Consider the following 23,777-nt stretch of genomic DNA (forward strand, 5'->3'; position numbering starts at 1 on the left):
AAGGCGAAAGTTTGTATGTGTGTTTGTGTGTGTGTGTGTATGTTTGTTACTCTTTCACGCAATAACTACTGAATGGATTTGGCTAAAATTTGGAATGGAGATAGATAATATCCTGGATTAGCACATAGGCTACTTTTTATTCCGGAAAATCAAAGAGTTCCTACGGGATTTTAAAAAACTGAAATCCACTCGAGCGAAGCCGCGGGCATCTTCTAGTAATTTATTTTTGTCATAGGCAAATACCGTTTTACGCACGTTCATGAAATCGTAAGATACATTAAACTTGCAATGTTGACAACCCTATCGATAGGGGGAGTACAACGGAAGCCGGAGCGCTACTGTGATCCTCGAGTATAATATAACTATTATGTTACCAAGTACACTGCTGTTTTGTTAGTTAGCAACCAAGTAATTTCCCTTGAAATTGAGCAATGTATGTAAGTATAGTAATTTAACTTTACAGAAACTACTTAAGTTCTTGCATGAATAAGAATGTAACGCATGGGGAGAAATTGCCACGACATATTGCAACTGCGATATTTTTATCGCTTTTTAGATTAAGCGATATAATGTTCTTGATTAAATTGTACAGAAGTAGTCATTTATATTCTCCTACATTGAATCTTTAATATTCCCGGTTAATATAAGTAGGTTAAATGTAAAATGTATTTAATCCATACTAATATTATAAATGTGAAAGTGTGTTTGTCTGTCTGTCTGTCTGTCTGCTACCTTTTCACGGCCCAACAGTTTGACCGATTCTGACGAAAGGACATAGGCTACTTTTGTCCCGGAAAATCAAAGGTTTCCCACGGGATTCTTAAAGACCCGTCCGCTTAACCAATTTGTATGAAATTTGGTACCGAAGGTAGCTTGCGTCCCTGTAATTGACATAGGCATTTTATCCCGGAAAATCCAATAGTTCCCACGGGATCTTTAAAAACCTAAATCCACGCGAAACAAGTCGCGGGCATCCTCTAGTCACAATATATTTGAACGATTTAACAGTTGGTATAATCCATTTAATGACATGAAACTATATTAAAGAAAAAGTTTCATATTTTTATTTATTGCTGCATTGGGTAACTGGGATTACAGAATAGCTCTTCCGGAAATCAAATATTTTTCTCAATAATTTCTGAAGGAAAGTCATTTTAAAATAAGAGACAAATGGTACTAGTACCTAGTAGTATTTAAGTATTTCGGTCTCTCAAGTTAATAACGTGTGAACATTACGATTTTATTTTTATTTTATTTATTTTCAACATTTTTGATAATGTATGCAAGTTGTCTTCGTTAAAATGCTTTTTCATAATAAAATTGAGCTGTATAATGTTGTTGAGCTTTAATTATATTCAAAAACCTTACCTTACCTTATTGTATCAAAAACGTAACACTGTAAAGCTATTACAATTTACACGGCACAAACAAGTTAGGTAATAATTTATTGTGTGCCTAGCCTAGTAACGTAGGCATCGACTATCGAATGGGTAACTACCTAATACCTATGGCATACCTACCTACAGTCTAGTTACATAAGAGGCCTCATGGGTATAGTGACATGGATATAGGGAATTGTAAAGATTGTATGATCACAACGCGTTTGCGAGCCGAGTCTCTGTGAAAAAAGACCCCGAATGGGTTCAAAGCTGTGATAGCCTAGTGGTTAGAACGTCCGCCTCCTAATCGGAGGTCGAAGGTTCGATCCCGGGCACGCACCACTAACTTTTCAGTTATGTGCGTTTTAAGCATTTAAATATCACTTGCTTTAACGGAGAAGGAAAACATCGTGAAGAAACCTGCATGCCTGAGAGTTCTCCATGTTCTCAAAGGTGTGTGAAATCTGCCAATCCGCATTGGGCCAGCGTGGCAGACTGTGGCCTAAACCCTTCTCATTCTGAGAGGAGACCCGTACGGGGGCGGAAATGGGTTGATCATAATGATGATAACAAAAAAGTCCATATACAAAATGTGTTAAATAACAATAATTCCTTATAACTGTGTTAGTATAAAGTAGCCTACCGTGGCAACTCTAGTTTACTTACAATTGTATAAATTGAGCTGTCGAGTAACCAATCGCAATCAATATTGAATTTACGTAATCCTCTGAAAGGTCACAAGTCCATGGAGCGTGTATAGGTGCTTATAATTCAGGCTGCACTAATCCATATTGCTCATAACACGCCAAATCAATTGCCATTTCGACTGTGAAATTTGAAACCACTTCACGGCCCATGAACAGACTTTCAACCTATTTTGGTGCTGGCAATTTAGCAGGGTAGATAACTATGCGAAAGTTTCAGTTAAAAAATATATTTTTTGACGAAACAATAGTCGATTTAGCAAAAAGTTCATGCATATAATGACCTCTATCTTTCAGAGTTATTTCAATATAAAAAAGTTTAATTATTTATTTACTTCCAAAATAACCAAATTCGATTTTAAGTTTCTAGTGAGGCTATTACATCAAGTACTAAGTATTTATTTTAAACTAGCTGACGCCCGCGACTTCGTCCGCGTGGATTTAGTTTTTTCAAAATCCCGTGGGAACTCTTTGGTTTTCCGGGACAAAAAGTAGCCTATGTGCTAATCCAGGATATTATCTATCTCCATTCCGAATTTCAGCCAAATCTTTCCAGTAGTTTTTGCGTGAAGGAGTAACAAACATACACACACACACACACACACACACACACACACACACACACACACACATACAAACTTTCGCCTTTATAATATTAATAAATTGCAGAGAACGGGTACATACCACGATTAATTACCAAATTACTTCGCTAAGCCTAGCCAGTATAGTACTCATGGTGTTCCAGTCCTTTAACTATATTCATGCAAAAAAACATCACGTTGATCCGTTGCTCTGCTGCGGCGTGATTGAAAGACAAACAACTAACCCAACTAACAAACGAATATTTACATCACCCAAATTATAAATTCGAAAATGCGTCTGTTTGCTTGGTTTGTTGGGGTGTCCATCAATCCCCTCTCATTATGATATGGGTATCTTCAAGTCAAAAGTGAATAGGCATCTTTTATGCAAGTGCGCTCCATCATTACTTGCCACCAGATCTGATTGCAGCCACACACTAGTCTATAAATTTAAAAAAAGCATTTTTCGTATACCGAAAGAGAAACATGGACTACCTTGTATCCCGGAAAAACAAAGAGTTTCCACGAGATGTTTAAAAACCTAAATCCACGCGGACGAAGACGCAGGCATCAGCTGGCTTATATTTATTGTAGGATTAGTAGAAAGTAGGATAGTATTAGTAAGTAGGTAATACAGTATGAGATACCTCAAAACCAACTCCAGACAAGATCTACATATATAACAAAGAACGCGGTCACAATTCCACCCCCGGATTTAGCCGCCAAAATAAAAGAGCCCGTAGCTTGTTAGCCGTAATCTAGCGGCTAAATAAAGGTCTGAGTTAGGGCCACCATGGCGTGGTGTGGATTAAAAGGGGATATTTTTATAAAAATGGGTGACCGCCCCGGTAGAGGTCGGAGACCCTTATATAATTTGATTTGTGAACTTTTGACCGTGACTTTTAACGCATTTTAAAGACATATAAAGTTAAAATGGCGCATGAGAAGTTACTTTTCACGCATTGTTCATGAACACATTTTAATTTTTTTTTGTGATGTAACCACAAATTCAAGGTTTTCGGATTTTTCCCCTTTACTTGCGCTATAAGACCGACCTACCTACCTGCCAAATTTCATGATTCTAGGTCAACGGCAACTACCCTATAGGTCTTCTTGACAGACACGACAGACGAACAGACAGACAGACAACAAAGTGATCCTATAAGGGTTTCGTTTTTCCTTTTGAGGTGCGGAACCCTACAAAATGCAAAACTGAAACCGCTCGTAAGTCTCAGCGCTACAACAAGGTTCCATCCCTATAAACAGAGATGCGTCGAGATCTTAGGCGAGAGTCTGCGTCGACAAGAGTATTCCATCAGCGAGTTCGCACCTCCGCATTTTTATGTTTTCATAAATTCTCGCTTTGTAGGGTTCCACATTCTAGGGTTGCCACCTTCTTTATACTTTATCCATATTAATATCTATACTAATATTATAAAGAGGAAACCTTTGTATTTTTGTATTTTTGTATGTTTGTATTGAATAGGCTCAAAAACTACTGGACCGATTTCAAAATTTCTTATACCATTACTTAGAGGGATTCTTCCGAATCCGTATAGGCTATATTTTATCCCGGAAAATAGAAAAATAAATGTCCACCCGTGCGAAGCCGGGGCAGGTCGCTAGTGTGTTATAAATGCCTTTAAGACCTTTGATCCTCGATAGCTCAACGGTTGAGGAGCGGACTGAATTCCGAATTGTTGGCGGTTCAAACCCCACCCGTTGCACTAATGTCGTACCCACTCCTGGCATAAGCTTTACGCTTGATTGGAGGGGAAAGGGGAGTATTAGTCATGATTAACAGGGCTAATATTCCTATTTAAAAAAAACTAAAAGTAAATAGACATGGCATGAGTGCTCCATCTTAGGCTGCATCGTCATTTGCCAGCAGATCTGATTGCAGTCAAGTGGTAGTCTATAAAAATATGCGAAATTGTTCTATGTCTGTTTCATAGGGACTCAGCTCACCGCTCGTCACAGTTGAGTCTGAGTTGAGGTTGAGTTGAGGCCGTTACAATTTTTACTTATAATGGAAATCACTCAAGATAGTTTAAATGTTAAAATAGTTGTGTTAAAACAAGTGAAGGTTACAGTAACTAGAAAAGAGCTGATTACTTTCAAACAGCTGAACCGATTTTCTTTGATTATAGCTAAGAACACACTCGATCAAGCCACCTTTCACACACAAAAAAACTAAATTAAAATCGGTTCATTGGTTTAGGAGCTACGATGCCACAGACAGATATACAGATACACAGATACATACGCCAAACTTATAACACCCCTCTTTTTGGGTCGGGGGTTAAAATATGGCTAAAGCAGGTCCCGAATCTACGTGTAGCAACCCTTGATCAATATTTCATATCTGCAAATGGAGATTTTCCGCAAGTAGCTGCCCCCCTCCTCACCCCCCGCTACATTTATCCGGTTGTGGCCCCGCAAGGACCCTGTCGATACATTTTTCAACGGAATTATATTATCACTCTTTGAATTCCATAGCTGTATCGTTTTATGGGCCCTACGAGGCTTCCTTCGTTCATCCGAAGGTTGCGAGTTATAGCCACCTATAGCATGCGCTGTTATTATAACTCATCATTGTTGTTGTAAGAAATACATGTTTCAGTATTTTTGTTAATTCCATCAATCACCGATTTGGAAAAAATTCACTCGAGTGAAACCGGGACGGGTCAGCTAGGCCAAGTGCGAGCCAGACCCGCGCACCGAAGATTCCGTACTACAGTGGTATTTTTTCGACATTTTGGACGATAAATCAAAAACTATTATGCATAAAAATAAATAAAAATCTGTTTTAAAATGTACAGGTAAAAATCTTTTCATATAGTATCTTACTTTGAAATCTTACTTTGAAAGTTGAAATTTGTTCATGAACATATTTAATTATTTTTTTTCGTGATGTAACCACTAATTTACGGTTTTCGGATTTTTCCCCTTAAGTATGCTCTACTAAGACCTACCTACCTCTCAAATTTCATGACTTTACGTCAACGGGAAGTACACTTACAGACACGACAGACAGACAGACAACGAAGTGATCCTATAAGGGTTCCTTTTTTCTTTTTGAGGTACGGAACCCTAAAATTATTCGGAATTCTCATATAAATGAAAATGCATGGAAGTCTCATATAAACGAAAAATCCTGTTTAAATTTCCAAAAGTATCGTTTATCTAGCCATTGTGCTTCCACAAAAGCTCACGCGAAAAACACGATTCCACCGGCGAGGCGTAAATAAAATATACTTCGCCAATAACTATCAGTAACAGGTGACAAATATTCGTAGTAACACAGTTTAGCGAGCATACAGTTCAGAAAATAATTTATCTACTCAGAACAATTTCAGGGATTTTGTATGGGAGAGGGCCTCGGTCCTGTCCGCAAACCCACTTAGTTTGTGGGATAAACTACGCAAAGCTTCGAGTCTTTTCATAGTAAACAATGTCATCTTTAAATTTCAGGCTGTTAAGTACTGAGCTGATAAATCAGATTTATTTTTATTGTTGCAAGGCACTTTGTTCAATGTATTTAACTGTATTAGAACATTAACTGTGTTTTAGCTAGCGTGTTTGCTTGCAAAAAGTGTACATGCTAAGCTCATATGGGAAGATGCTCATAAGTGAGAAACGATTAAAAATAAAAAAAATTATGGTTCTGATAGTGTTCTATGATCTTAACTGTAGCGATGACCAATTAGTTTTCTACGCAGGCGTAAGTAAATCGCATAAAAACATTTTATAATAGGATAAATTGTGGATCCGAAAGGTCAAATAAACCAATTTTAGCAAAAGGCCTACTCCTACTGTATGATCGCTAAGCTGTGTCATTCGTGTCCGTGGACCCTAGATATTATCCGTGGTCAATATAATTTATTTGGTGTTGCAAATAGGATTAGCCGCGGGAGGCGGGAGTGGGTCATTTTTTCTCCTCTTTTAGGGTACCGTATACCCGAAGGATGACAACCCTATTATTAAGCCTCCGCTGTCCGTCCATCCGTCTAACCATCCGTCTCTCTGCCAGCAGGCTGTAATCTCGTGAACCTTAATAGAGAGTTGAAATTCTCACATAATATTATGTATTTTTATTGCTGCTATAACAAATAATAACAATTTCAAAAGGATTGCTATGAGTGGGAGGGACGTGGGAGGCTTCGGCCGTGGCTAGTTACCACCCTACCGGCAGAGCCATGACGCCAAGGATTCAGCGTTCAGTACGATGCCGTGTAGAAACCAAAGGGTTTAACAAAATTGCCATAACCCTTCCAGGTTAGCCCGCTTCTATCTTAGACTGTATCATCACCAGATGAAGTTGCAATAAAGGGCTAACTTGTATCTGAATTAAAAAAAACATATGAAAATTGAAAAAAAATAAAGCGTTATTTCTTGCGCAATGGTACGGAACACTTCGAGTGCTAGTCCGACTCGCACTTGACCATTGTTTTCTTCTCTTTTTGTCCAGCACACAAAGCGGTCCGTGCGAGGGCCGAGGGGCCATATCGATTGCGGCACGCTGCGATTCGCGGCGCAAATGTGTAACAACGGACATTGGAAATTGTTGCACTGTATCATTCTTTTGAAACGCTTGTAATGGATGATGTTGATGGATCGTCGGTTATATTTTGCCGATGAAAGGAATATGTTTATTTTATGTAGGTGTGATATGTTGTGGACAAATTCATAGAGCAGGGCAAGATTATAAAACTCTTATACCGCGGCTACCTACGTATAAGACCTACCTATCTGCCAAACATGATTCTAGGTCAACGGGAAGTACCCTATAGGTTTTCTTGACAAATATACGACAAACGGACAGACGGACAGACAGACAACGAAGTGATATGAGGGTTCCGTTTTTACTTTTGATGTATGGAACCCTAAAGAGATGCAGATACTCTTTTAGTTTAGAGAAAGACAACAGCATCGGCGCCAATAATTGTATTACGTTGAGATGACAACCTGGTATACAAGTAGGTATATCACAGCAAAACAGTTTCGCGAAGGCTCGAAGGCTTTACGCGATAGGTATTTTTATTTGTTCAAGAGCAGATAAGCCAGGTCGCGGATTACTTACGGCCAATTCCCGAGCTCTTAGCGCCACCTGTCACGTCCGCGCCCTACATTGCCGCACTTTGTTTATTTTTAATCTGCAAGCAGCTTTAAATGTCAACTGTTGTGATTGGCTGAATCCTAGGTACTCTTGTTGCGATAATGCAATTTAGCCAATAATGAGCGAGCGTCAACCAATCAGTGGTGACTGCGATCGTGACATTGTCGCTGTCATTCTACCGCAGTCGAGCTGCGGGTATACAAGTAGGTATATCAAAGCAAAACAGTTTCGCGAAGGCTTCAAGACTTTACGTGATAGGTATTTTTATTTGTTCAAGAGCAGATAAGCCAGGTCGCGGATTACTTACGGCCAATTCCCGAGCTCTTAGCGCCACCTGTCACGTCCGCGCTCTACATCGCCGCACTTTGTTTATTTTTACTCAGCGCCTGCTCTTAATGTCGGCCTGCGCGGAATCTGTAAGCAGCTTTAAAAGCCCTAAATGAACTTAGAGGTATTGCTTTATTGGATTTTAACTTGGGTACTGATTTAATTAGGATTGCCAGATGCCCCTCATTTTACGGGTTACCCCGTATTTCACGGTATGATAATAAAGAAACCCGTAATTAAGTTAAAAAAAAGCTTCCGTATATTTTACAAATTCAGCCGGATCTGGCTGGAGAAACCAAATCCTGACGTTTTGTCCAGTGGAAAGAATATTTTTCTTGTGCGGCATTGCGTAGACTCAATATTGATACATTGAAAGCGGAGCTACAAGTAATAATTTTAAGTTAACATGCACAGATTTTTATACATTTGTGTCACAAAATGAAGAGTTTTTAAAAGCTGTTTCTGCAAACAAAAAAAATATCTATGTAAACGCTATCTCATGTAAAAAAAAATCTAAACCCCGTATTTTTTATGCTGATGACCCGCAAATCAAGAAGTGGCAGGTGGCAACCCTAGATTCAATGGAATGACGGCTCCTTTTTCTTTGATTCTAACTTTATCAGCGCTTTTCCTAAGTACATGTTCTATATTATACGAGTATTAGAAAAATTTAAAAAGCCCTAATGTTGTCGAGCGAAAATTGTTTGCTCAGCGTCGCTCGTCGTTGTCATCGTAAGCGATCCGTGTTTACCGCGACTCGGCGTGTCACACGACGAACATGATCCGACGCTCACAAAGTGCTCCTAAGACGGTCAGAGAAAAGTTTAAGTTTTAATAACACTTATAAGATTTTATATTCACTAGATTTATTTTCATGGCAAATGTGGTGATACTAATATGAATTGTGATTTATTTGTTAACCTGCACTTAGAGCTAATAAATAATTGATTTGATTTACTTTACAGAATGTCTAGTGGTTAAAATGTCAGGGGCCCGAAATTTTGACGTTTTGACAGATTTGCTATGCAAAAACTGTGAAACCTCAAAATTCTTTCGATAAAAGTTATTTGACACAAAATCAGAATTATAAAGTCTTGCACTTAGCCAGCGTGGTGGACTATGGCCAAAAAAAACCCTTCTCATTATGAGAGGATGAGGACACTGGTCTCACCACTGTGTCAGGAAATATCTTGTTCACAAAACGACGTATTTTGCCGTATTTTTTCTCCTGGTTTTCGTCATATAGGTACCTACAGATGGGACTGAAAGGTACTTTTATTTTTATATTAAGTTCAAAAAATTAAGAGAGGTTGAACTCTTGCACCTCGTGTATATTATGTAGGTACTTACATATCTACGTATTAAACAAATAACATCACTATCGTTAAGTTGCCCCTCTGTTAACTTAATTACTCTATGGTCGGGCTCTGAAAAAGCCGTAGGAAAAAGCAAATAAATAAAGCATGGGCACTCGACCGTCTCTGATGCAATTATACACAAATTACAGGTGCCACTGGATGCATTTTATTAAGTTATTTTAAAGGACCACGCGATTTAATCCAATCGCACTTCTGAACCGTAACTGATTTATAAAATGAATCAGTTTTATTTTCATTTTCAGTTTACGAATATCGTATTAAGTATCGAAATTCAAAGTACAGTTTATACTTATATGAAGTGAAAAATATGTGTCTGTATATTATGGGTACCTACTGTACTTACTTTTTTACAGGGCTTGGAATCAAAAGCAGCAGGTACAGCTTAGTGCAGGTACCCCCATCGTCGCTCCAAAATATATACAAAAAGATTTATACTTTTCTATACAAAAACTGTAAAACCTCTAATTTATTCCTCAGATAAAAATTATTTGACGATTGAAAAATCGGCCGTAAGTATTTTTAAGCATCGACCCAAAAAGAGGGGTACTTATTATAAGTTTGACGTGTGTATCTGTGTATCTGTCTGTGGCATCGTAGCTCCTAAACTAATGAGCCAATTTTAATTAAGGTTTTTTTTTTTTTTGAAAGGTTGCTTGATCGAGAGTGTTCTTAGCCGTTTGAAAGTTGTCAGCTCTTTTCTAGTTACTGTAACCTTCACTTGTCGGGGGTGTTATAAATTTTAAAGGAGATCATTCTAGCTCCATACATTTTTGGGCCTTTTCTGAAAGTGCCGGCCAACGAAAAAAAATGGTACGGATCGTTAGAACTAGCCATTTGGAGTAATAGTTAATATGGCAGAAAAGTTGTAGGATTGCTCTGAACCAAGTTATACAAGGTCGAAGATTCGTCATTTTCTTACATTTTATTGATTTCTAAAAGTGCTGGGAAACATAAAATAATGTTAGATATTGCTAGAACTAATGATTTGAAGCAATTTTAATTATGTCCCGAAGGCTGTGGGGCCATTATATGTCGTGTTATACAAGTTATACAAAAAATTAATATACTTTGTATAATTAATTGCAACCGATTTTATGATTTTGTTACTGTTCTGATTGTTTTATACGAATTTGAATACACGTACAATTATTTTGACTCCCACGAAGTGCTGGATCAGCTGCAATGTCGACAAAATTCGTTTATACATACCTGGATTGTATGCGGCCTTGTAATACTAGGTGATCTCATCCAGCCATCTCCCAAACTTCTGCCACTGGGAATTGGGATATCTCCGGTGAGCTCTGTGATGAATGCCATATGACCATTTGGTTATACGTACTGTTCGCCATAGTAACTACGGGCTTGCTTCAGTCGATAGCTGCCCAAAGCAACCTGCGTCAATTCTTCTGTGAATCTAGGAAAGTCATTGAACGGTGGATGTTGGCTTCCATAGCCTGGAAATGAGCTCTCCTTCTATTATAATTACATATTGTTTGTGATAACAAGTTCTGCTGAACTGTTTTGCCCACTGGCCGTTCATGGATTACGTCAAGAAAATCACGTGCATGCACGTTGTTGTCTATCAGAACATGATAGCCGTTCAGCAATGCTGTCAAAATCCTGAAATAATCGAACATGTTACTTAATATCCGGTTACAAATTCTGAATAACCCTGAGTAAACAAAAATCTCTTCCAAAGCGGTCGTTAATCATTTACATTATCCAGCAGCAAATGGTAAAAAGTCTAGATTTATTGGCTTTGTCTCAAGAAAGAAAGATTACCTCAAGATTGTTTATGTTATCTCTAAAACCATGGACTAAGATAAAAATCCATTAAAAATCTTCTATATCATTTAAGGTATCATTTAAAATCTAGGTAGGCATTGTAAGTTGTTACAGCGTGTAGATTATTGTTCCATCGCAACAAATATAAAGGCTTTTAGTGGTTTCGGAACTTGTGGTTAGGGTATGATTTTCACTGAAAAAAGTAATTAGTGCTTTTCTGAAGATATATGTACATGCCTGTATCTGTCTGTACATGCCCTTTATAGATAGTCTTTCTTTCTTGAGGCATGCGGCTATGTGACACAAATGCTAGAAACAAAACATTTAAATGAAACCCAGCTAATTACTGACCAAACCAATAAATCTAAGCTTGTTACCATTTGCCGCTGGATGGTAGAAGTGATGAACAATTGCTTTAAAAGAGATTTTCATTTGCTCAGGATTGATCAGAGTGACCGGGCATTAAGTAACGTGATCGATTATTTCAGGATCGCGGTAACATCGCTAAACAGCTTTCATGTTCTGATAGACAATAACGTGTACTACAGACGTGATTTTCTTGACAAAATCCATGAACGGCCAGTGAGCAAAACAGTTCAGCAGAACTTGTTATCACAAACAATATGTAATTATAATAGAAGGAGAGCTCATTTCCAGGCTATGGAAGCCAACATCCTCCGTTCAATGACTTTCCTAGATTCACAGAAGAATTGACGCAGGTTGCTTTGGGCAGCTATCGACTGAAGCAAGCCCGTAGTTACTATGGCGAACAGTACGTATAACCAAATGGTTATAAGGCATTCATCACAGAGCTCACCGGAGATATCCCAATTCCCAGTGGCAGAAGTTTGGGAGATGGCTGAATGAGATCACCTAGTATTACAAGGCCGCATACAATCCAGGTATGTATAAACGAATTTTGTCGACATTGCAGCTGATCCAGCACTTCGTGGGAGTCAAAATAATTGTACGTGTATTCAAATTCGTATAAAACAATCAGAAAAGTAACAAAATCATAAAATCGGTTGCAATTAATTATACAAAGTATATTAATTTTTTGTATAACTTGTATAACACGACATATAATGGCCCCACAGCCTTCGGGACATAATGAAAATTGCTTCAAATCATTAGTTCTAGCAATATCTAACATTATTTTATGTTTCCCAGCACTTTTAGAAATCAATAAAATGTATGAAAATGACGAATCTTCGACCTTGTATAACTTGGTTCAGAGCAATCCTACAACTTTTCTGCCATAGTAACTATTACTCCAAATGGCTAGTTCTAACGATCCGTACCATTTTTTTTCGTTGGCCGGCACTTTCAGAAAAGGCCCAAAAATAATGATCTCCTTTACACTTGTATAATTACTCAAGAAATGAAGTCTAAGAAATTTTTCATTAAAAACTCAATTATAACGATAAAGAATTCATAATTGCCAACTAGGCCGGTATCTTGTAATGGAATCGGTGTCGCCTGCAGCTGTCAACTTGTCTTGATGGATGACGTCATTATGCCGTGATGCATTTAATCGAACCCAAATGCCCGCCACCCAATCTGCCAACGAATATAATTAATCATCATTGCCGGCCCACTACTGAGAACGGGTCTCCGCTCAGAATGAACAGGGCTAAGGCCGCGGTCTGCTACGCTGACCCAGTGCGGATTGCCTGACTTCACACACCTTTAAATACATAATGGAGAACCCATCAAGCATGCAGGTTTTCTCATGTTTTCCTTCAGCGATATAGCAAGTTTTATTTAATCTTAAAACGCACATAACTCCGAGCCCGGAATCGAACCCAGAATAGAAAGAAAGTCATTTTAACAACAAGGTTATCACCGTTCGTATATCTAATTATTACCTAATTAAAAAAATATAATATATACTAATAAAGTTGAATTTTATATCATTTAACCACAGATGAGGTGCATTAAACTATCTTAGACCTATACCTAACCTAAAATTTAATTCAATCTATTTTTAAAATTAAAATAACAAAAAGCAGAGCTAAAGAACATTCGGCGCAATTTAGAGCAACATGAAACTACGAGTATTCCTTAAGAGGGCTCTCTCCGTCACTCGTTTCATACAATCGTAGTTCCAATTTCATTTGAATATTAAGCAACCAAAGTCCATGAAATTTTGCAGACATATTCTAGAAACTAATATCTATGTCTGTGGTTTTCCAGATTTCTGTTAAAATATTCAGTTTCAAATATTTTCATACAAATCTTTGAGCCCCTTTAATTTTAAAACTACATATTTTTAGAAAAATCTAAAACACCACAGACACAGATATTAGTTTCTAGAATATGTCTACAAAATTTCATGGACTTTGGTTGCTTAATATTCAAATGAAATTGGAACTACGATTGTATGAAACGAGTGACGGAGAGAGCCCTGTTAAATATTCAAACAAAGGATTAGACGAATAGAATAAAAAGAAAAACGTAGTACATCATTAGTCAGTTTTTCCAAGACATAAAGCCTTTCACGGTGTACCGCCGATAGCTGATGGGTATTATAATAAAGAAATCAATACGTTTCTATTCCGAAACCACTAGTTATTCCGCTGCGGGCAGTAGAGTTGTGACGTCAGCGTTCATTGCAGTTGCCGATATTTGAGTGCTTTTAAAATATAAAAACCTCCATTTTACCTCCTCACTGCAGTCATTGCATCTATGTGCCTAGATAGATTTACCTACTATTTTTGCTTAGATTTTTTACACACTTACTGAAATGGTTATTCCATCAGCCCATTAGGGTCCACAGCTGGACATATTCCTTACCAAAAGGGCGGCACCACACACATGCTCAGAAATGGTTATCACACTTCAGATTATAAAGGCGAAAGTTTGTGTGTATGTGTGTGTGTGTGTGTGTGTGCGTGTGTGTGTGTGTGTATGTATGTTTGTTACTCTTTCACGCAAAAACTACATAACGGATTTGGCTCGAATTTAGAACGAAGATAGGGTAGACCTTGGATTAACAGATAGGCTACTTTTTATCCCGGAAAATTAAAGAGTTCCTACGGGATTTTTAAAGAATCTATATCCACGTGAATGACCTCGCATGGATATAAGTTCGCACCTCTAACTTTACGGAGTTATGTGCATTTTAAGCAATTAAATAGTTATCACTTGCTTTGACGGAGAACGTGAGGAAAACTGCATGCTTAAAAGTTCTCTATAAAGTTTTCAAAGGTGTGTGTAGTCCGCAACTCCGCACATGGCCATCCATCATTGTGGACTATGGCCTAAAACCCTTCTTATTCTGGGAGACCTGGATAGGATATGTTGATGATAATCCCTCACTCGGAACTTTATTAGGCTTTTCGAAACCAATTTTATTCATTTTTTAATAGTAAACATCGTTTTGTAAAGCAGAAACAGGTGAACGTCTGCTTCATTCACGTCTACACAAACTCACGGAATCCCAAAAGAAATCTATTAGCATACAAATGTGTCCGGGGTCATCCTATTGTCACGTCGTATCGGGAGCATCCGTCAGGCCCACTTAGATAGATGGAGTGGCCATCCCGGGGCACCCCCGATCCCGGTTTAGCTCAGTTTACATTTGCAAATGGGTTTTAAAGGCGAGCGGAACCATTTTTCATACAACCTTTCGCTTTTACCGCGTGTCGATCTGTCTTTCATGGTCCCGGATAAAATATGTTGACTATCATTTTTAACCCCCGACCCAAAAAGAGGGGTGTTATAAGTTTGACGTGTGTATCTGTGTGTCTGTGTATCTGTGTATCTGTCTGTGGCATCGTAGCGCCTAAACGAATGAACCGATTTTAATTTAGTTTTTTTTGTTTGAAAGGTGGCTTAATCGAGAGTGTTCTTAGCTATAATCTAAAAAAATTGGTTCAGCCGTTTAAGAGTTATCAGCTCTTTTCTAGTTTTCTTGTAGAAAAGAAGGTTAGATAACCGTTAGGTTCTTAATATTATGTCAATAGACAAATGTCAAGCTGTCAAGATGGACGTTGCCTAAATACATAATTATTTATTTGAAAATGACGTTTTGGAAAACTCAAGTACTTTGGATCGTCGGGGGTGTTATAAATTTTTAATTTACACTTGTACGTTACAGCCTTTACAATCGGTTCAGAAATTGATTGACATAGCATATAATATAGCATTTATAGCTCAAACAGCTTGATCTAAAAACTTACGATTTTATATGGTCTTCTTCTTATCTTAAACTAAGATAACCCACTAAAAACGGATTGGTAGAGTTTCGGATCCATAATTGGAATTTGTTCAAGATTGTTGATTGTTATTATTTTTATTTTATCACGTACTGATATGTAGTAATAATAATTATTATGAATTGCATTTTATTTTTATATTAAAGTAGAAATATGGGATTTTTCTAAAAAAAAACAACACTATCATAATTTATTATTTTTCTCAAATATGGATCATTTTTGTCCGAAGGTTTCAGGGGTCATTTGGTAGCATTTGGTTTGAAGAGGGATAATGACACATCATGACTCATAATGTTTACAGGTAAACACCTCTAAATATTATAGAGTTGTCTTTTACTGTAACAATTATTTTATATTTCCTGCCTTTTAAATAAAAATAGTCTTACATGAAAAATACCTAAAATAAACACCCATATAAATCAAAATGACATTCAATAGCCCCCCGCGTGCGGAAACCCATCTCCGAAGGGCGAAAAAAATCCCAAGAAAAGGATCCCTCGCTAATGCACGGTGCTATATGTGTTTGGATACAAAGGACCGAGTGTGCTTGACCCCTGAATGTGTTTCGGCCGGGTCACATTGGCCCAGGGTCTCTGTTTGAGCATCACTCGCGAAAGCAGCTCAAATAAACTATAAAAGGGTATTATTTCCGAACGAAGATCTTCTGTTTTATCTTTTGTCTACCACTCTCTAATGTATACTGGATAGTTTATATTACACATGAATTCATTAATATGGCAACATTCAAAATAAAATGATCAACTTTAATTAGAGTTTTCTCTTGTGAAATAATTTTTCTTCCTTTTTTAAATTTTGTTTCAATTTTTTTTTGGTTATTCTAACTTGCTTTGCAGCTCTGGATTCTAGATTATTTTCGCTATTCGTACTGAAATCCGTAGTTACCTAAAAATAACTAGATAAATTATAGATACATATATGTATTACATCTTATATGGTTCATTAATTGACAGATTATTTCACGTATGCAAATTAATAGGCGATTACGTATTACAAGCGACACATTTAAAACGACCAACCAGGTAGGTAACTTAATCCTATGGTTTATTCAAACAAATTCCTAACAAAAGCAGGTTTATTCTAGTTTCATTCATATTAATCGTAATCCGAAAATGAACGGTTTAATAACATAAACGGCTGTGACAGCAGGCACCTGTCAACGTCACATCAACTCCCATAGCGCGGCGGCCATTTTATTTTAAAATGCAGATAACGAATCGGGGCGTAACGTGAGCCGTCCCGAGGCGCCGCATAACTTGCTGATTTATTTCATACCCGATATGATTTTACCGCAATTGAGCGCTCTCTACCCACCCTAACGTTTACTTACGACCTGCACTACACTTAGTTATACAACTACCCCGATTGCACGCGATTTTAACCCTTTTTGCGTTTAACAAGAGAACCCTAATCGCTTACATGGTTTGTTATGTAGAAGTAGGGTAGGGAGTTGACTACTGACATTCTTGCAGCAAACGCTGGCAAAAATCGTTATTTTAGTCAAAGTGATGGCGACCGCCAACTGCACACTTTTATGCATATAATAGTTTAGTTGAATCCGATAAAACTGTTAAGTTGTTGAAGAGAAGGTAAGAAAGAAAGAAAAAACTTATTTTTGAAAGCTGTGCCACACATTACCAGTTATACCTACGGGTCGAGCATTAAAATCAAAAAACTCAAGCAAAAGAAGCGCCGGAATAAACTGTGTCATGCGTAGCACAACCCGAAAAAAAAGGTCCCAACTCAGCATAAAAGCTGTATGCTGGTTGGTTTTCAGCCGGAACCCGAATTCGGGTGGCGCCACGGAATACTTCATGATTCTAACCTATATCTACAACTAACCTATCTACTAACAAACTTAAAAATCATATATGCGTAGGTACGCAATCAGACGTAACTTCGCAGCACTCGTACTTACAACTATAAATGTACTTACACTATAGGTGTACATTAATCTGCGCGCAAGCATAGATCAACATAAATCTAAAAACTCCTAAAATCTATAAATATAAAAGAAAAACTCCAGTCTACTTTAGTGATAAAGTTTAGTGAACTTCAAACGATTTCTTTGCAGAAATTCTCTAAATTAATAGCCGATCGGAAGTTGGTAGTCTGCGGGGACTCTAAAGTTCACGGCCAATTAGGCGAAGACACTGCAAGCTTTTTTACTTAGTAACCCTTGTCTACTGGCGCGAGTGAATGGCCCACTCAGTCGGTGTCGAATAGCCCTCCATATTGAAGATGTCGGGTACATCGCTGGTGATAAATGCACATCGCGGCAAAAACGCGGCGAATTTTGACATTGACAACCACCATTTTTTTGTAAATATATTTTTATTCGTGATTATTCGTCTGTGTATGCATTCCAAATTTAATTTTTGTTAGGCTCATAAGAGCAAGAACCCAGAGCCTTAAAACAGATAAAAACATTTTTTTACTTAATTTGCACAAGTCCCATGGCAGCGCTTCTTATGCAATTATTTTTTATTTTATAAGTACAGATTTCGTCTAATCAAATTCTATTATAAATTTAAACGATTTACGGTAGCCATTTTAAATTTTAAGTCAATTAATTAAAAGCAAATATTTTATTTTGAAGCCCGGTCAAAGTTGACAAAAGGCGTGTAAACCCTGCACCAATATTTTTATGTACTACTTGCATCGCTTCACCTAATAGTACGAATTTGTCTTCACTTTTTAAAATAATATTGAATGAGCTTTGCTTATATGGAGTTTTTAATAGGTGCTTATCACACTATCACACTTCACACTAATATTATAAAGGCGAAAGTTTGTGTGTATGTGTGTGTAACTAACTACTAGACGGATTTGGCGGAAATTTGGAATGGAGATAGATAATATCCTAGCACATCGGCTACTTTTTATCCCGGAAAATCAAAGAGTTCCCACGGGGTTTCGAAAAACCTAAATCCACGCGGGCGAAGGCGCGGGCATCGGCTAGTCTCTGATAAAATAGTGCAATTATTTAGGTCGTTGTGGAATTGACAGCGTGTATAAAACATGCCACGGCGTTCAGCGTACGGTTTTTGTTTTGATAGCTTAAATAATAATGCATTAATTAAAATAATAGCCGGTGCCAGAACAAAACTAATTATTTATTGGATATTATTGATAAATTATTGAGCTTTGTTCAACTATTTCGCTAATATTACACCAGCATAAATAATACCAGTCGTCGACCGCACGGAGGCCGCTAAAATAAAACATTACAATAAAATTGAACGTTCAAAATTTTAGCGCTAATTTTACGTCCGCATGAAATTTAGCGCGTATAACCGCTGAAAATTAAGCGCAATTTGGCAATATGGATATACTTAATAGGTATGATTGCGCAATTATTGCACGCAATAACAAGCCGCCCCCTGCGGCTTTGCCTCCGAATGGCGATTAGGAAAAGCGGGCTCGCAATACCTACCCACCTACTCGTGGATTACTGAATTGTGGAAAACATATTAATAACTAGATGATGCCCGCGACTTCGTCCACGTGGATTTAGATTTTTTAATATTCCTGTGGGAAGTCTTTTTTCGGAATAAAAAGTTGCCTATATCAATTTCCGGGATCTACCTCGGTACCTTTCATATAAATCGGTTAAACGGATGGACCTTTAAGAATCCCGGGGGAACTCTTTGATTTTCTGAGATAAAAAGTTCCCTATGTCCTTCCCCTGGACGTAAGCTAAAGCTGTACACGTCAAAATCGGTTAAACTGATGGGCCTAGCAGGCAGACAGACAGACACACTTTCGCATTTATAATATTAGTATGGATTGACGATTTTCATTCAAAGTATAAATAAATAATATTAGGTAGGTACTCTTTAACTTTACAAAAACGTATTTTATTATTTTAAATTAACCTATGATGTATGAGGCCCTGCCTCCTGAGGAAGCAAAAACTGTGTTACAGGAGCCAAGTGCTTTACTTTAAATTCAACAGTAATGAGTTCTATAAAGCTGTTTTGTAATCATTTCACTTTTCTGCATCTGTTTTTGCTTGCATCGACAATTTACCAATTTTTTCTTGTTCCTGAATTAATTTCACCCCGAGGGCCTATTGAAAAGATCAATTACTCTTCGCCACGTCAGTGATAATCGCGGGTATTTATCCAGAAGAAAACGTCCATCACCGCAAATTTGGATATATGCGGGATCCATTTGCGGTGTAATCGCGTGAGCCCATCCCCTCTCACCCCTGAGAGAGGGTGCACTCGATCATCAATCTCCATCAGCGGTGGTCGGTAAAATGACCTCTTCTGAGGCCCTGCGATACGCAAACTTCTTCTGGATTGCTTTCAGCCGTGTAGATCATTTATAAATCCCGTGGGAACTCTTTGGGTTAAAGTGTATCCTATATCCGTCTTCATCTTGCAAGCTAGCTCTGCATCTTTCGTTAAAATCGGTTAAACGGAAGGTAATAAACAATTAGACAGAGAATACTTCTCGGTGTTGAGCGAGCCTCCTCTAAGAGGGGTCCCTCCGTCACTCGCTCCATACAAACGTAGTTCCAATTTCATTTGAATACTAAGCAACCAAAGTCCATGAAATTTTGCAGACATATTCTAGAAACTAATATCTATGTCTGTGGTTTTTCAGATTTCTGTTAAAACATTCGGTTTCAAAGTTACGCGATCTTAAAAATTCACATACAGATCTTTGGGCCCCTGTAATTTTAAAACTACATATTTTTAGAAAAATCTAAAACACCACAGACACAGATATTAGTTTCTAGAATATGTCTGCAAAATTTAATGGACTTTGGTTGCTTGATATTCAAATGAAATTGGAACTACGATTGTATGGAGTAAGTGACGGAGAGAGCCCTGCTAAGTTTCTCCCGCAAGCTTGGTGATGTCGTCGGACCAAGACATGCCCTGCCTATTACCATTTCGACCTGGACACTTTCAAAACAATATTAGTTAGTCCCGTCCTTTGCCTATCATGGCCAGCTCCGTTGCTCGTTGTGCAACTTGCAGATTGGTCAAAAATTCACTATCAGCTTTCGTTGGACTGAGTGTACAAGAAAGACATGTTCCCAGGCCCCACACAGCCCCGTATCGAGACAAGGAGACAAGTTCGCTATCTGACCTCGTTAATCAGTTCACTTTGTTTTTGTTTAACGTAATTAATGCTTTCGGGTAAAGGTTAATGAAGGCGTGTGTTATCGGCCATCTCGTGCCGGCGCGTACCGAAAGCCTGGTCGAACGCCTAGAACATTGTAGTCTAGGAGCTGGCCAACTTTTTCTTCAGTTGAAAAAAAAAAACAAATCTTCACGTTAAAAATGCATTGTACGTTGTGGACAGGTGTAGTCAAGCTATACTATTTTTTTATGAGAACATGTCCCTACCTTTCTATCTGTCTGTTACCTTTTCACAGCCCATCAGCAGTTCAGTTGGCTTTGGTGTTTGGTACAGTGATAGCTCGCATACGTTTCATCTTGAAAAATCAAAGAAGTATTCACGGGATTTTGAAAAATCTACATCCACGCATCCACGTTGAAAAACGACGGCGGCGCGATTTCATACGTGTATTATTAATTACTAGCTAATGCCCGCAGCTTCGCCCGCGTGGATTGGTCAGATCCCCTGCAGCATCAGGATTGAGGAGTTGGAATCCAAATTTTTTATGAAACAATGTCGCAAAGTTCCTCTATCGATTAAAAAAAAATTACGCAAATCGGTTCAGAAATCTCAGAGATTTCGGTGTACATAGGTAGAAAAACACAACTCCCTTTTTGAAAGTCGGTTAAAAAAGTAGCCTATTTTACACCCTAGTCAATCCTCTACTTGTCTGTGAAAATCCCGTCAAAATCGGTTCAGCCGTTCCAAAGATTAGCCTTTTCAAACAGACAGACAGACAGACAGACAGACAGACAGACAGACAGACAGACAGACAGGCAGACAGACAGACAAAAATTTTAAAAACGTGTGATACAGTTATGGTATCGTTCAAATAAGCCTATGAGCTTAATATGAGGTAGTTATTTCGAAATTACAGACAGACACTCCAATTTTATTTATTAGTATAGATTTTTTACCTATGAATTAATCTTCTTTAAAAGTTACTCAAAACAGAAAGATTTTCAATATACAATTGTGTTTAAATAATTTTTATGAAAATGAAAACGTTAATTCAGACATAGTATATTATGTTGTATAAAAAATATATTTACTTACTGGTATTGCTAAATTTTGTACATCTCTTAGACGATTACTGGCAATACCTAGATACGCATAAAACTTTTCAAGAAAATCTAATTGTTTTTTTTTTTTAAATAAAGTTGCCAGTATAAACACTTTACCAAATCGTCCGCCTTCTCCCAGACTAGAAGACCACCGAAGGTCAAAGATACCATACATGCTAATTTGATACTTATCACATTCACCGATATACGCAAATCGCTTGGCAGAGTGATGGTTTTGGCAAGTTGTATGCATACCGTGGGTATATCCGAGGTGTATCGGTGAGGTTTTAGACATAGGCATAGTTAATTATGTTGAATACCTGATAATGATGGCGTCATATCCAGTTTCTTGGGATAGACGATCCTAATCCACCTTTGCTTTTCTCACATGATAAGTGATAATATTGTGTGAGTGTTGATCAAATTTTTAAAAATCATTGTCTAAGCTTATTCTGCCCGAGTCGAACCATAACTCTCACAACTACATCGCAGCTGTAGACCATTAATTATATATGTATCTAATTAGTTTATAGTTGTATTTCGCAGTTTTCTTCAAAACAGTCAAAAATTTGGGCCATCTTGAGCATTGCTTTTATATTTAAAGGCATAGAGGTATAGCCTATAGTATAGGCCCTATATCTTGTTTCTTTTTATAAACTGGTGTTCTGATTATTTAGAATTGAACTAGAGGACGCCCGCGACTTCGTCCGCGTGGATTTAGATTTTTATAGATTCCGTGGGAACTGTTTGATTTTCCGGGATAAAAAGTTGCCCATGTCTATTACAGGGATGCAAGCTATTTCGGTACCACAAATCGGTTAAATGGGTGGCTCTTTAGGAATGCCGTGGGAACTCTTTTATTTTCCGGAATCAAAAGTAGCCTATCTCCGCCCCCGGGATATAAGTAACTCTGTACGAAACATCAGAATCGGTTACACTGTTGGAACGTGAAAAGGTAGCAAACAGACAGATTAACTTTCGCATTTATAATATTAGTATGGATTACGTGTCTACATAAAGTCTACCTACCCTCTTTATTCAAGTTTTTGCTTGTTTTTGGTGCTACGACTTACAATTTCACAAAGTAGCGCCTCGCTCTATCGTTTTCTATTAATCTCACTATCTCATTGTACATATTTCTTTGTCGAAATCCATTAAATTAATTACGGCCATTCAAGGAGCGCTGTATTTATTACACTCGTTATCATTCATTGAATCTCCCGATAGTGGACGAAGGAGGGTTGCCAGGACCAATCGAAATAGCTGGACAAGGTTTAAACAAATCAGAGAATTTATTTATCATCATAATCATCATTGCAAGCAACCCATCGTCCGTTCGGTCCATTACTGAATACAGGTCTCCTGTCAGAATGATAAGAATTTAGGTCACAGACCACGTTGGACCAGTGCAGATAGGCAGACTTCACCACACCTTTGAGAAAATTATGGAGGACACCCGGCAGTTTTCACGTGTCACGAAGTTTTCCTCATTCACCTTTTTCCCATTATATTCTTAAATGTGTGAAGTCTTCCAATCCGTAGGTATCTACTTGGCCAGCGTGGTGGCCTTATAGCCTTAACCCTTCTTATTGAGAAAGGTTAAGGCTATGAGAATGATTCGTGCTTAATAGTAGTCACTTTTGTTAAGCAAAACTACTTTGAAGAGATTAATCTACTAAGAATCAACGGTATCCATGTAACTTGAAGCCTCAATAGTTCAACGGTTAAGAAGCGGACTGAAATACGAAAGGTTCAAACCCCACGCTTGCTCGTACACACTCGTAGCACAAGTTTTCACTTAGTTGCAGGGAAAAGGTGGATATGATTTGCGTTGATCTATTTGAGATAAAATTTGAAAAGTCAGGATTATCCAGAAAATCCCGGCAATCTGGTGACCCTAGGCGACATCGGGTCGGCTGATGGATGCCAAAGTTTCGTGAAAATGGGGGCCCAAATTAGCTGTCTCGTGAAGAATGCAGTTGGATCCGTGACTGATTCCTGTCCTGATTTGAGGGGCCATCTGATAACCGTCGCTCGGCGCGATTAGGGCGATCAAATTGGA

At 37.9% G+C, this 23,777-nt stretch overlaps 1 protein-coding gene and 1 long non-coding RNA gene across 13 annotated transcripts in view; both read left to right on the forward strand.

Annotated features, from left to right (window-relative positions):
* LOC123865889 (teneurin-m) overlaps positions 1-23,777 on the forward strand; it is a 614,472-nt gene that overhangs the window by 558,604 nt on the left and 32,091 nt on the right. The window lies entirely within an intron of this gene.
* Positions 1,040-21,971, forward strand: LOC123865922. Its single transcript, XR_006796074.1, has 3 exons — positions 1,040-1,052; positions 5,356-5,505; positions 21,959-21,971. It is a non-coding gene; the product is annotated as an uncharacterized LOC123865922 (long non-coding RNA).

Source organism: Maniola jurtina, chromosome 6 (assembly GCF_905333055.1).
Source record: "Maniola jurtina chromosome 6, ilManJurt1.1, whole genome shotgun sequence".
Taxonomy (NCBI): domain Eukaryota; kingdom Metazoa; phylum Arthropoda; class Insecta; order Lepidoptera; family Nymphalidae; genus Maniola; species Maniola jurtina.